Below are 12,127 nucleotides of genomic sequence, written 5' to 3' on the forward strand. Positions count from 1 at the left end.
AATGGCCTCTTCTGATTCTGATCCTACTCTGACAGGCCTTCATCTGACAGGCTTTGCCGCCTGTCCAGAAGCATTGGTAAAAATCGGCAACAGTGGGATCTGAGCAGGACATCAATTGGTAAGTCACCTGATGGATTTTAACTGCTCACCTGCCCAGTTTTTGCCAGGTGCAGAGGGTTAAAATACCCATCCCCCAAGTGTGTATGAATAGGAAGCTCTGTAGCTAACAGGCAGATAGGAGAGACTGTGGAAGGCAGCAAAGTTGGAGCTGAGATGGCAAGATTGGTAAAGGCTGAGCAAGGCTCATCATTTGTCATGTCAGCTTCATGTGTTTTCTCCAAGTATTCCATACCCTTACACTCAGTTGCTATTTCTTCAAGGGGAAACGTCACTTTCTGCATAGCTAAACAAGCTCTTCATAGTATCATAATATCATAATAGGTACACCACAGGAGGAGGCCATTCAGCCCATCATGCCTGTGCTGGCTCTTTGAAAGAGCTATCCAATTAGTCTCATTCCCCTGCTCTTTCCCCATCGCCCTGTAATTTTTTCCCCTTTTATCTAATTCCCTTTTGAAAATTACTATTGAATCTGTTTCCACCGCCCTTTCAGGCAGTGCATTCCAAATCATTACAACTCGCTGCCTTCTATGTTTCACATCTAAGGCAGTGTCTTGAAGGAAAAGGGCTGCCTCTCAGAAGAACAGCTGGGCTCATTGAGATCTACAACTCTTGACTTATCCTTATTAACTTCCTTGTCCTTTATGGAAGGAAACTAATGCCCTTTAGGGAAGGAAACCTGCCGTCCTTACCCGGTCTGGCCTATATGTGCCTTCAGACCCACAGCAATGTGGTTGATTCTTAATTGCCCTCTGAAATGGTTCAAGAAGGCGGCTCACCACCACCTTCTCAAGGGCAATTAGGGATGGGCAATAAATGCTGGCCTTGCCAGCGACGCCCACATCCCATGAACGAATAAAAAAAAAACTTCATTATCGTATCTTACCTAACCCTGCACTAGCTGAGATACACCCACTCTAGAGGAAGTAGTTAGTGAGTTAGAAGGATTTTCATTGGGTGAAGTACTGATCACTAGTGACCATGAGGATTTGGAGATGGAAGAAAGAGGGAGTGCTGTCCTCCACAGAGGATAAACGAATGATCACTCTTAGCTGAGGAACCTAGAGACTCAGATTGCTAGGGCCCAGCCTTCAAGAGTAGAATTATTAAGGACCATAGATCTCATTTGCAGGCAGTACAGATGGTTTCCATGCACATGGTTGAGATGATGGAGAAGTGGGAGGAGTCTACATGCATCTGCTTCACATTGCAGGATGTTTCTCATGACATGCAGATCACCATGAAGAGATTGACAGTCCAGAAGCAATAAAGCAACAGGAGGGGATACTAAGTGCTGTGGTAGCTTTCAATGTGGCAGCTAACATTGCTTCATTGGATACCTGCAGGGTCAGCCTTAACATTAAAGTTGTACAGGGTTTCCAAAGACCTGATTGGGACTATTCGGTCTTTAATGAGATTGACCAGGAGCACTTTTGAGCTTGTGCCCTGCATGGAGTGATCACTAATGTAGCTTTGAGCCTGCTTTCTTAAGGCTCCCTCCAATTTTTGCATATCAGAGAGGTTCAGACATGAGCCTGACACTCCTCGACACTACACAAGAACAGCTGCCAGAATCTTGTCTGTCTGGGACAGCTGCTTCACTGAAATGTTACCTATCTTAGGTTTCTAAAGCTCCAGGGGTACCACCCTAGCTTACCATTGCTCAACCTTGTTTCACTTAGGAAGCACCTAGTAGAATTAGCAGAGTAGGAGCTCAAGCAAGTGAATCAGCTGGTGGAAAGGTGGTGTCGAAAACTTAATTACCCCTTATATACAATGCATTAACTCCAAACACTTATTTTCAGACAAGAAAGAATTTTAATTCTAAGAAACTTGTATACAAGGGAAGTTCTGCTCTGACAATAGTCAGAACTAGCACTTCCCCGGACAAAGAACACAGCCCACATTTATACAGTTCAATCAGCAATATCTGTCTATCATAGAATATGGGCGTACATGTACATTTCCCATTAGTTGAAGTGGTTAGTCAATCAAGCAGGGAGCCTGCCTCCTCTGGACTCCATAGCTCATTCTTGTTTTGGCACGTAGCAGGCTTCACAGACTCGGGAACATCCCCTCCCTAAATTCCGAAGCTGGTTAATCAGTAGGGCTGAAGTCAGAATCAAGGCTACATGGCCTCTCAAGAAACTGTATTCTCATTATATTATAAGCCAGCAATATCCTTATCTACACGGGGGGAGGGGGGGAGGCCAGACAGTACCAAGCACCTGGACAGCCAGCTTAATTATCAACGTACCAAAGACAATTGTGTTTTTCTGTGTGTGTGTATGAAATTGTAACTACCCTATGTATGGGAGTCAAGGAGTTAACATTGGTCAAATACCCATCATGCTTTTCTCTTTTATGGTCAAGTAACTGTTCACGTATTTCTACATTAATGTGGTCTTTATAGTTTTCCACATTCCCTCCTTTTGTCCTACATATATATATATATAAGGACAATACTCTAATAGAGCATTATTCCACCCAGACGTTCAAACTCCTCCTGCACCTCATCCTGTGTCACCCCTACTTGTACCATCAAATTTGTGGGTGCTATATGTGTACCCAGATTGGACATCATAGCACAGCAACATTTAAGTAAGCAATAAACTATAAGAATTATAACAACGAATATGACTGGTCGCTGAACTAGAGAAGTCCCAATAGAACTCAGCCATGTTTCATCAATACGCCTTTGTACTCTTATCTCTTCCCAGGAACAGACTCCTTCTAAACATTTCTCAAGTAAGCTGGGAATGTCCTTGGTCAGCTAAACCTATTCATGTTAGTTTGAAAAGGGCTAACATAGTCAAATATCCCATGGTGCTTTATATTTTGTTTCCATCCGAACTAGACTGAATGGTACCTTTCAGACCGTTTTATACCTGTGAATTGGGACCCTCCCCTTTATATCCCTTAATCCAAATTTATCCCTACAAAATCCTGTTAGATGCTGTGCCTCATCTTAACCAGGTTCCCTTCGTGTTGGCCACCAGTCCGGGTGGAAGAGAGGCAGAGCATCTGATAATCCTATCAAACTATGATTGTCTTCCCTTTTACATGCACCTTACCCCAGCGGGTGCTACTCCTGGTACCATTAGGATGTTTTCTTAGTTGAAACCACAGAGACAATGGGGACATTCTCACCCAGGCTCTGTTTTACTATCTTTGCCAAACCCTTCATCCTCTGCTTACATTTATTACATGCAATGAAAATCAAGAAGCACATGACAACAAACTGCACTACGACTAATACATATGAAATTAATCTAATCCAAGGATGGATCTGTATATTCAGTCCCAAATTCCAGAGGTCATCTCACCAAGTGGTGACTTTAATTTGGTCAATGTCATGTTTAATATTTTTATTGTCCTGTTGTAGGTTATAATAAACCTTCTGGGAGAGGCGTATCTCCATTCGCAATGCTTTCAAGTATTTAGGCAACAGGGGTGTCAGATACCCAAATGTATCCTGATATTCTTTTAAGTCCTTTTTGACATTCTCAGAAACTTGTAAGGTGGTGAGGTTATGCCGGTGTATCTCTACCAGTTCCTCGGGTCCAATCCGAACCGGGACTTCAGGAATGGAGCAGAACTCTGTACTTAAAATATCACAAGTTAGATTGGCATATTTAAATGTTTTCAAATTAGTTGTAACACAGTATTCGCCCTCTCCGGCATATGCCACTTGAGTGGGTTTTAGATCTGCCTCTAGGGCCTCCATGGTACAGTTAATATCCCGATTGGTACCGGTATTGTTAAACCCACACTGTGCTTCTGGGCTGTGTCCAACATTATGTGGACATAAAGTGACAGCATGTCTCGTAACACATCCCTTTAATTTTGTTCCAGCCAATCAGCTTAAATCTATGTCCTCTAGTTCTTGAACCCTCTGCTAGGGGAAACAGGTACTTCCTGTCTACTTTATCTGGGCCCCTCATAATTTTGTAATTTTGCATCCATCGTGCGGATATCTTCTAAGTATTGTTTCTCTCAATTTCATTGTTAACTGATGGGAACCTAACCCTGAATTTTGGAAATCCAAATTACTATGTCCCTCTTTACTTTAATTGCAGTCCTTCTGATTGGTACCAGTGTTTCCTGACTGTTTCATTAATTAGTCGGTTTCTCTATGGACCATGTGTCAGTGCCTTGTTTAAAAGGATTTCTCACTCGCCTGGACCACATTAACCATTTCATGTTGTGCTGTTGTCAAGTAACTGAGCCTGTCTGAGACTCATTCTTCAGTGTATCTTCTTCATGTATTTCCGCATACTAGCAACATATCATAGGTAGTGTTCTTGGATATTAACTTTCTGCTGGCCAGTCTCTTTTTCCTCATGGTATTTCCGAACGTGTTTTCCATGGCACACATCATATGTCCAGTAGGATTCAGACCTGTAAAGGCAACTGGTTTGTTTAAAGAGTGGTTCCACTAGCTCACCAGGCCATAGGCCTTTGTAATCATGTTCTTCATCCTGGTCTCTGTTTCAGATGATGGGAACATACATTTGTATCTTTTATGTCCACTGTAGCCATTCTTAGGTTTTTCAGGTTATCTTATCAAAAAGATCAGGGGTGTCTAGAGTGCTTATCTCCCCCTGCATGGTCTCGATGTCAGGGTAGTGGCCAGGCTATTGAGTCTAGGTTTCTCATTGTTCATTATAGGCAAGGACACAAATATCTCCACGAGAAAGCTATCAATTTACTATTCTCAACTACACTTTCCTGACTTTCACTAGATTGTATATTTATGCCAGATTGATTTAAAAAAAAAATCATGCCCAGTTCAATGACTTTAGAGAAATTCCCATTTGGTGTAATTTCTCTGTTTCTTTACTTTAATTCTCAATCTCTTCCTCTCATCCAATTTTACATAACCCATTATATTACCTATCATGAGCCCTGGAGGAACGTTACTGTCCGGTACAATATTTACAGTCAGGATCAATATCCCAAAATTTGTTTATTTTACATAATTTCTTCTTGAACTGCTTTTCTTTTCCCAAAATATCCCAGTACATTGTGCCCGAGTCCCTTCTATCATTTCACAATTATCCCAACTTGAGAGCAGTATTGTTGGACTGACAGGACTTGTCAATGTAAAATTTTCTTCCCTCTCGAAATGAGTTCTTCCTTGATACACAGCATTCAATAGGAACCATTTAGACTGGACTTCTTTTATTTTAAAATATAATTTGATTATCCCCTTAAATTACAAGTAAATTTTTCTTTCTCGAGTGCTTGAATAGCAACTCATATAAATTTTTCATATCAATTCCAATTTCAGAAACAATTATGTCCAGGCTTTGTGGTTTTATAATAGAGACAGAAGTACTTGTAATTACTCTTGGAAAAACGTTTTCTAAAGAGGAAAAGCAACTTGGATCAAGGCTGATGATTGCTTTTCCTTCTCTATGTAATTTTGAATTTTTGATAGGGCCTTAAGTCTAGGTCAAAAACATCACCACACAGTGCTATTTGGTATCTGCTGATGTCTGCAGCTAAAGTCTTAAACTCTTTTTTTAAACACCACTGGATCGTTTCCTGCACCAAATTTCTCCAGCAAAGGTTGCACCGTAACTTTGTAAAGCCATTTTATGTCAAAGAACTACTCTTGGTAATCCTGCACCATCAACACTCACGTGGTCCCAATAACCAGGGTCACCTGTTTTAAAAGAAACACAGAAAATCCATTGTGGCTCTTCTTGAGAGCCCAAGGGGTTAATTTGTCAAATCATCATTTATTATTTATTTTGTCCAAAGGAATAATCCCTTTACCCGAAACAAATCCAGAAAACAAAACAGGAGAGAGAAATTGCCTAGTCCCTCTCTCTCTCTCTCTGGAGCACGCAGCCTGTCTGAAATAAACACTGTCTCTCCCACATACAGATGTACGTAGGACTGCAGACTGGAATTTCCAACTCCAAGTCCTAATCTCTGTGCTTTCAAGATGTAACCACATTAAGCAGATGTCATTAGCAGCCGCCTGCTAAGATACGTTATATTCCTCTTTTATTCATTTATTAATGGTTTGGGCATGTGTTTCTAGCACTGTAGCTATCCTTTGCAAATGTATGGTCAGCATTTGATCCTCAGACAATTCCTTATCTGTATTTTCATTTATTTTTTTAATATATCTTTAATGCGAGACCCTAAATCTCTGACCTTTTGATCTAATGTTGTCAAATCAATGGTGTTAACAACTGAGGCACCCGTATTAAAGGCAGTTGCTATATCACTTATCACAGATCTTTACGTCTCCATATTTGTTTTAACACTTGAGTTAGGAGGTGTTGATATAATTGTTGAGTTTTCTTAGCATTCTCAATGCGAGTTATATAATTTGTCAGGGAAGGTCTCCCCTCTTTGCTCAGATCTTGTATTGGAGCTACTATTCGTGAATAGTTTCAAATAAAATTGAATAGCCCCAGAACTTGTCGAACTTCCTTATCATACTGTGGCGGGGTAAAACTGATAGGCGTTTAGTACCCTGTGTCAGTACATAGCTCAAGTAATGGACTTCCAATTGTCCAACCTATGCCTTCTCTTCATACGATTTGCTTTACATTCCTTTCTTATCAATTTTTTTTCCTCACTGTAGCATTGTCTGTGTGTAAACTTATATCTCAGTCAATTGTAGCCTTTGGCATTTCCGAGTAATTGGGTTAATTTTAATAATATATAACCTATACCAATTGTCACCTCATGTTCACCTGTGTTCTGGGCAAGCCTCAGACAGTTCTCAACCGACTGGGTCATTTCTATCTGTTTGAACTGCTCTTGGCATGACAGTCTGGCTTCTTGGGATGGAAGGGGTTAATATTAACTGGCTCCCATGATAGCAGTAACTTGACACTTCTCCCTCTGAGATTAAGTTTCCACATCCCACCTTCAAAATTTCTCTTCACACAGGTTTGACTGATTTTTTTTTTCACTTCTCACATTTGTGGATTGCTTTACACTATATATTTTTGCACACTATTTTTGAGATTTATTTTAATCATAGTGTTTAATCAATCACAATAGCACAAAATGCTTCGAAGATCAGTTTAATTTATAACTAGAGATCATCCTGCAACTGTAACTTGTAATTCTTTAAATCTGCACTTTATCTTTTCTTTTACAATTAAACCTCATTTTGTCTTGGTGAATTGAAAACAGATGTTGGTGTCCTTGGAAGGGGTTAACCTTTTTTTAACAAAACGACGGAGTAAGATATCAGATTCACGCAGCATTCTCAGCATACGTCAACGTAATTTTCACATAAATTCTTTTTTAAAGAAAAAATTCATACCGGGAAACAACATCTCCCATCGTACATTTTACTTTATAGTTAGTCTAGTATTTCCAGATTGTTGTATTCAACTTTTGTTTAGGTACTGATCAACCTTCACATTGCTTCGTAAGTTTTATAATTTGCTGTCCAATTCACTTTTTTTTTCACATACTTTTAGTGGGTATGATTATAATCAACTCTCCAAGCTGTTCCAGCTTTCCGACTTTTCCTATCACGGTGATACCAGATAGCTTTTTTTTTAATCTGTCCCGTTAATTTTTTTAAACCTCTTTTTTTTAAACCACAGCCAATCACAAGATAAAAATTCAAAATGCCAATTTTTTTAGACGATCCCATGTCTGGAATTTAACATGCTCACATTTTATAAGAACCAGAATTTAATAGGTCACTTAACCTCAATAACTCCAATTTTCTTTCAGCAATATCGGAATTGAACACAAGACAAAACAGATACATTACACAAAAGAAGAAAACACGTAAGACGCAGTAAGAAGGGGGCGTGGCCCACAACACCGACAGAAAACACTCACAATCAGGACAGGCTTTTTAAAGAGACAGTACACCGAAAGAAAAGACCCTTTCTTTTTCGGGTCTCTGTCTTTTAAACATTTTTCTAGTCACTTAATTCTATCCATATTAAATGTACCGTCTTTGGGAAAGGGATATTTCTTAGTTTTGGTCCATTTATCAACTCGTCAGTTGTTTCTTTCCCAAAGTTTCTGTACATGTAAGCAGCAGGTGTTCCCTTTGGAGGTATTTTGCTAGCATTGGCGCCCATGGCTTATAGTTTATACAATCCTCCACACTGTAATTACACAACAATCAAGGCCTATCTTAACTATCACAATTCTATACTTGATAATTCAGCTGATTGGACAAGACGTCATGTGTTCTCTACACCTACTTTAGGGTCCTGGCCTTCACGTGGGGTTAAAACCTTCTTAATAACCAGCTCAGGCTAGGTGTGTGAGAGAAACGTCTGCACTTAGTTGAATCAGCTGACTTACGCAAGATTTTTTAAAAAGTGCTCCTTCCCTTGAGCAGGGGGAACACTATTAGTGTTTCTATCTAAACACTTAATTCAGGTAAACCAGAATTTCACACTTTTCCGAATCCGCGACATCCACATCAGTCTGCGTTTGTCGCCACTACAGACTTGTAATTTCACACTTTTCCGAATTACGCAACATCTAGTCTGCGCTTGTCCAAATTACAACTTCACACTAAGAATTTTTTTAACAAGTCTGTAAACTGGTTTACCTCTTTTCCTGGTGCCTCTATCCACTAGGAGCTGACAGTTTGTCGGTCCCATACAGCAACCTCAACTTCAGTCTAGTATCACCGGTATCACAGATCTACTCCGTTATTGCTCTCTCAGCCCGTTACTACAACACCGCAGCTGACAATATCGAGTAATCTGTCGCGCGTCTCTCTTTTTTTTTGTCCCCTTTTTCTTTCCTTGTCTATACGAAACACATTTCCTATGATCGCCTTCCAATTCCTAAAGGCAAACAGAAGAATTAGTCACGTCAGTTAATGCATATACTTATTCAATTGCTGTGTGTCTGGGTTTGTACAGACAACTTGTGTCCGTACTTACCGGAGATCACAAGCGATCTCGGTGGAACCTCCAAGAACTGTCGAAAACTTAATTACCCCTTATATACAATGCATTAACTCCAAACACTTATTTTCAGACAAGAAAGAATTTTAATTCTAAGAAACTTGTATACAAGGGAAGTTCTGCTCTGACAATAGTCAGAACTACCACTTCCCCGGTCAAAGAACACAGCCCACATTTATACAGTTCAATCAGCAATATCTGTCTATCATAGAATATGGGCGTACATGTACATTTCCCATTAGTTGAAGTGGTTAGTCAATCAAGCAGGGAGCCTGCCTCCTCTGGACTCCATAGCTCATTCTTGCTTTGGCACGTAGCAGGCTTCACAGACTCGAGAACATCCCCTCCCTAAATTCCGAAGCTGGTTAATCAGTAGGGCTGAAGTCAGAATCAAGGCTACATGGCCTCTCAAGAAACTGTATTCTCATTATATTATAAGCCAGCAATATCCTTATCTACACGGGGGGAGGGGGGGAGGCCAGACAGTACCAAGCACCTGGACAGCCAGCTTAATTATCAATGTACCAAAGACAATTTTGTTTTTCTGTGTGTGTGTATGAAATTGTAACTACCCTATGAATGGGAGTCAAGGAGTTAACATTGGTCAAATACTCTCTTATGGTCAAGTAACTGTTCACGTATTTCTACATTAATGTGGTCTTTATAGTTTTCCACAGTGGTAACGATGTTAAGAAGTAGTTGTAGATTGGGTGAATGAATTTTTTAGCACTTTTTGGTGAATGTTGTTCTGGTAAGGAAACATGGCTTGACCACATAGGTTGGACATTTCCTCAAAGCTGCTCCCGCTCCGCCGGAAGTGCAGAGGATAAGACGTTTCTGGTGATATAATGGCAGTAGTAGCTCTGTGGAAATTTCTGGCCATAGAGTGCTGAGTTAATTTCTGTGCAACATTTTGGAGTTGGTTGAGGGTGATAGACTTCTGCTTATGAAGGAAATAGTTTGAGGTTTTGACAGTGGGGGAGAGAGTTACAGATTTCCACTACCATTATGTGTGAAGAGGTGCTTCCTGACATCGCCACTGAATGGCCTAGCTCTAATTTTAAGGTTATGCCCCCATGTTCTGGACTCCCCCACCAGAGGAAATAGTTTCTCTCTACCTATCCTATGAAATCCTTTAATCATCTAAAACATCTCAAATGTCTCAACCCTTAATCTTCTAAACTCGAGGGAATAAAAGCCTAGTCTATGCAACCTGTCCTCATAATTTGATCCTTTCAGCCCTTGTGAATCTGCACTGCACACCCTCCAAGGCCAATATATCCTTCCTGAGGTGTGGTGTCCAGAACTGAATGCAGTACTGAAGATACAGTCCAACCAGAGCTTTATACAACTTAGCATAACTTCCACCCCTTTGTATTCCAGCCCTCTTGAGATGATGGCTAACATTCCATTAGCCTTTTTAATTATTTTAATTATTAACTAGTTTTTAGTGATTTCTGTACATGGACCCCGAAATCACTCTGCTCCTCCACAGTTCCTAACTTCTCACCATTTTGAAAATACTCTAATCTATCTTTCTTAGGCCCAAAGGGAATGACACTTGCTCACATTAAACTCCATCTGCAACAGTTTTGCCCATTCATTTAATCTATCAATGTCGCTTTGCAACTTTCTGCTCCCATCTACACTATTTACTGTGCCACCTAACTTAGTATCATCAGCAAACTTAGATATACGGGTCTCTAGTCTGTTGCCTAAGACATTTATAAGTATAGTGAAAAGCTGAGGCCCCAGTATAGATCCCTGGGGGACACCATTAGTCACATCCTGCCAATTGGAGTACATACCCATTAACCCTACTCTCTGTTTCCTAACCAATTCCCTACAAATGTCAAAAGGTTGCCTCCAATTCCATGTGTTTCCATTTTTACTGAGACTCTCTTGTTTGGAACATTATCGTATATCTTCTGGAAGTCCCTGTAAGTAAGATCCATAGGCACTTCTTTATCTGCCACATTAGTGATCTCATCAAAAAATTCAACTAAGTTAGTTAAACATGACTTACTCTTTACTAATCCATAGCATCATAATATCATACCACATTACAGCACAGAAGGAGGCCATTCGGCCCATTGTGCTTGTGCTGGCGATTTGAAAGAGCTATCCTATCAGTCCCATTCCCCTGCTCTTTCCCCATACCCCGTCAACGTTTTCCCTTAAAGTATTTATCCAATTCCCTTTTGAAAGTTATTATTGAATCTACTTACACCACCCTTTCAGGCAGTGCATTCCAGATCATAACAGTTCTCTGCATTAAAAATGTTTCCTCATGTCGCCTCTGGTTCTTTTGCCAATCACCTTAAATCTATGTCCTCTGGTTACCGACCCTTCTGCCACTAGAAACAGTTTCTCCTTATTCACTCTATGAAAACCCTTCATGACTTTGAAAACCTCTATCAAATCTCCTCTTAACCTTCTCAGCTCTAAGGAGAATAATCCCAGCATCTCTAAACTCTCCACTTAACTGAAGTCCCTCATCCCTGATACCATTCTATTAAATCTTTTCTGCATCGTCTCAAAGGCCTTGCCATCCTTTCTAAAGTGTGGTGCTCAGAATTGAACACAATACTTCATCTGAGGCCTAACCAGTGTTTTATAAAAGTTTAGCATAACCTCCTTGCTTTCGTACTCTGCGCCTCTTTTAACAAAGCTTTTTTAACAGCCTTCTCAAATTGTCCTGCCACCTTCAAAGATTTGTGTACATACACCCCCAGGTCTCTCTGTTCCTGTACCCTCTTTAAAATTGTACCATTTAGTTTATATTGCCTCTCCTCATTCTTCGTACCAAAATGTATCAGTTCATACTTCTCTGCGTTAAATTTCATCTGCCATGTGTCGGCCCATTTCACCAGTCTGTCTGTGTCCTCCTGAAGTCTGTTACTATCCTTCACATTGTTTCCTACATTGCCCATTTTCGTGTCATCTGCAAACTTTGAAATTATACCCTGTATATCCAAGTCCAGGTTGTTAATATATATCAAAAAAGGCAGTGGTCCTAATAATGACCCCTGGGGAACACCACTGTATACTTTCTTCCAGTCTGAAAAACCATCGTTCAC

The 12,127-nt window shown here is 40.2% G+C and overlaps 1 long non-coding RNA gene across 1 annotated transcript; it reads right to left on the reverse strand.

Annotated features, from left to right (window-relative positions):
* Positions 1-1,915: 1,915 nt before the first annotated feature.
* On the reverse strand, positions 1,916-9,587 carry LOC137340578 (uncharacterized). The gene is made up of 2 exons (XR_010966829.1): positions 9,024-9,587; positions 1,916-8,924 (listed from the first exon to the last, which is right to left on the reverse strand). It is a non-coding gene; the product is annotated as an uncharacterized lncRNA (long non-coding RNA).
* Between the last annotated feature and the right edge of the window lie 2,540 nt (positions 9,588-12,127).

Source organism: Heptranchias perlo, chromosome 22, assembly GCF_035084215.1.
Source record: "Heptranchias perlo isolate sHepPer1 chromosome 22, sHepPer1.hap1, whole genome shotgun sequence".
NCBI classification, from domain to species: Eukaryota; Metazoa; Chordata; class Chondrichthyes; order Hexanchiformes; family Hexanchidae; genus Heptranchias; species Heptranchias perlo.